We start from the raw sequence: 3,400 nt of genomic DNA, 5'->3' as shown, positions 1-3,400 counted from the left end.
ATTATTAACTCTCTACGTAATTACTCAATTTATTTTAAACTATCAAGTCTAACCTTGGCATTGGTACGTATAAAAAGTGAATCAGCTTTGAAAACCCTAGCCATATTGGCTTCCATGAAGAACTGTAAATTATAAGACCTATTCTTCGAGGCATACTACTGTGTTTACTTCAAGTCATCACTAAACTTCTATAGTTTATCTAGGAATTTCGTTTCGTTACATTAAAAGCCCTATGGATATTGAAGACTTCAGTAGATATGATCGGTTAAGATCAATTAGAACGAATGAAAAACCTACCAAGGTCACCAGTCATAATGATATAAATAAAAAAGTGGAAAACCAATTGGCAAATTCTCTTAAGGATCTAAAGAAAAAGGGAATAATTACACAAGAGATTCATGATTCCATTAAACCGACTGGATCTTTTACACCACGACTATATGGTTTGCCTGAAGTTCATAAAACAGGTCTTCCACTGCGCCCAGTCCTAGACATGTTCAATTCCCCTTACCACAAAATTGCAAAGTGGCTACTACGTATCTTAGAGCCCTTGCACAAATCAGTTGTTAGAACGAGTGTAAAAGATGTATTCGACTTCACTTCCAAAGTGGAAAACATGAATGTTAGTATGAAAACTATGTTCTCACTAGATGTAGTATCCTTGTTTACCAACGTACCACTTATTGAGTTCATATGTGAGCAAATAACAGAAAAACAAATCAACATTGGCTTGCCGGAAGATTTTCTGAAAGAATTGCTCTTAAGATGTACGATGAATGTTCATTTTGTCTTCAACAATTCTTATTATAGACAAATAGACGGAATAGCCATGGGCTATATATATATTAGTGAAGAGCCATGATGAAAGTCCGATTGAAAAGCGTTATATCCTGGTGAAGACATAAGTACGGATAACTCTCAGGACATATTAATGGACTATTATTCTACATATATTCTTATTGTTTAACTATAGAGTAATTAGATTGTGTATATCTATATTCATCTTATTATAAGCTTCATTTTGACCTATGGATTATTATTATACGAATTACTGTTCCCAAATTATGTTCAGTTTATTGATTACTGTATCCCATGTTCACAGCCACATTTGGCTTGATCTTGTACAAATATTATTTTCTATTTTGTGGTGTGATGCGGTATGTTTGGCTGGTATATGAACCGAGTATTCTTGAAATAAATGATTCGCATAGATTCGCACAGCTGAAGCTGTAATTGGTGTTGTGGACTCAATTGGAAGGGCTAGGCGGACAAAGGGACCAATAAGGACGCTAGACTACTTATACTGGTCGAACGTCACTGATTTGGCAGTGTTACGATTGGAAATGTCGTGTTTCGATTGGTGGATAAATCACGTGATAAAAAGCTGAACATAAAATCATAACGAATTGGCATACGTTCTTATTTCAGTCATAACAAAAAGAAATATATTTCTCTCTGTTCGTCATTTTACTAAATGTCCGAATAGCAATTCTCACAATTCACATTGCCTAGTATTAAGATTTGATTATGTTTTATAAACTAAACTCATAATCGATCTATCAGTGTGAGTGGATATTACCAAGCGCTGTTTGTTGGTAAAATAGTGAATAAGGTTGAAAAAGATCTTTGTCATTATTTTTTATCTACTAGCACTCAAAACCAAAATTTCTGTTTATTATTAAGGAAGATAGTGCTTGTCAAGTTATCTCAATCTACAACACTTAGTACTGTGATCAATAATACTACCAGTAAATTTGGTGAAGTGTTTCACGTACGTATTTAATGTAAACGTTTGGAAATATCTGAACCAAATATATTCTATGTTTTGCTTCAGGGTTTCATATAAATTGTCTTACAAGGCCAATTTTCAAACTCATTAAGTAACTGCATACAATTTTCCAAATAGACTTATCACTGCGAACAGTTTTCAGTAAAGTCCAGTCATCATCATTCAGCTTAGATTTAACAGGTTACTCTAGTTTACATTTCATTTGACTGAGAAAGTAGATCGATTTATTTAACAATCTGATCAGTTTATGATGAACACTTATTGTTAATTTGGAGTTCAGTCGATTCGCTCGTTTAGAAATCGATATGATAAATTAATCACAACAAGTGATTTCCTATGCTATTGAACAACAAACTGGGAGTTCATTAGAAAAATGTTTTCAATCATTGTAATTTAAAATGTTTATTGTAACGAAATAATAGATTGTGAATCACATTTACTGTTTTCAAGAGATGTAGGAAAGCAGGTAATTCATGTTGTTGCACCTGAAAGAAGATATTGGTGTTGACCATAAATTTTTAAAGACTGAGGGTTTTCAGCTGTTCATAAGAGTAGTCATGGATATAAAATAGTAACTTTCAGAACAATGAAATATTCTTATCAGAAAGGGTTTTGTGGAGATTTAACATTTTCATAGTTGAAAGCGTGAGTCAATTGAAGCTAGACCATCATGGAAAACCTGAAAGCACTAGACGGCCGTTTGGCCCTATTATGGAACTCCTCAGCAGTGCGCATCCACGATCTCTCACTCGCGAGATTCGAACCCAGGACCTACCAATCTCGCGCCAGAGCACTTAACCGATAGACCACTGAGCCGGCATCCAACGGTGTTAATGTCTAACTTCAACTGATCCACGAAGTCGAGCAACCGTTCAACATTTGTCTTCAGTGAGTTGTTATCTCACAACAGACGTTGTTTGAACTCCACTGGTCACTGCTTCTCATTAGAACTGGATTTACCTCTCGAAGTCAGTCACTACTGAGCATATTATTATTATCACAATGGGATTTGCGGATGCGCACTGCTGAAGAGTCCCATAATAGGACGAAACGGCCGTCTAGTGCTTTCAGGTTTTCCGTGATGGTCTAGCTTCAATTGACTCACGCTTTCAATGAAATATTCGCCTAGTACTCATTGACTATAACATGCACAAACGTGAGATAAATAATTGGAAGTATTATTTCGTTCATTCATTTCTCATAAGTGATCCATATCATGTTAATTTCTATTAGGAACAGGCGAAGAATTGATAATGAAAAATTTTGCAAGCTATTCACCTGGGAATCAGTATGCATGTATGATAATTTTATGTTATCTTAGTTGTAAGCTATCATTTGATTTACCGTTGAGAAATTGAACATCAATTATCTTCGTGCTAAACATTTCTTAGTTATGGCTCTTTACAGTTTTGTATATTGTACATGTGATCACATGCGTTTTCGAGTGTGAATAAAACAGATAAAACTTGGCTGATGGTCTCTATCGTTCTAATCGGTGAACTGATATCAAGTGGTTAACCGCTAACGCATACTGCCTCTGTGTTAGCAGACTCGTTTTGGATCGAGGTAGGCAAGACCATAATTCCATTTCATCTTAAATCATTATTGATC

The sequence above is a fragment of the Schistosoma mansoni genome, chromosome W (assembly GCF_000237925.1).
Source record: "Schistosoma mansoni strain Puerto Rico chromosome W, complete genome".
Classification (NCBI taxonomy): Eukaryota; Metazoa; Platyhelminthes; class Trematoda; order Strigeidida; family Schistosomatidae; genus Schistosoma; species Schistosoma mansoni.
This window is presented reverse-complemented; position numbering follows the sequence as displayed.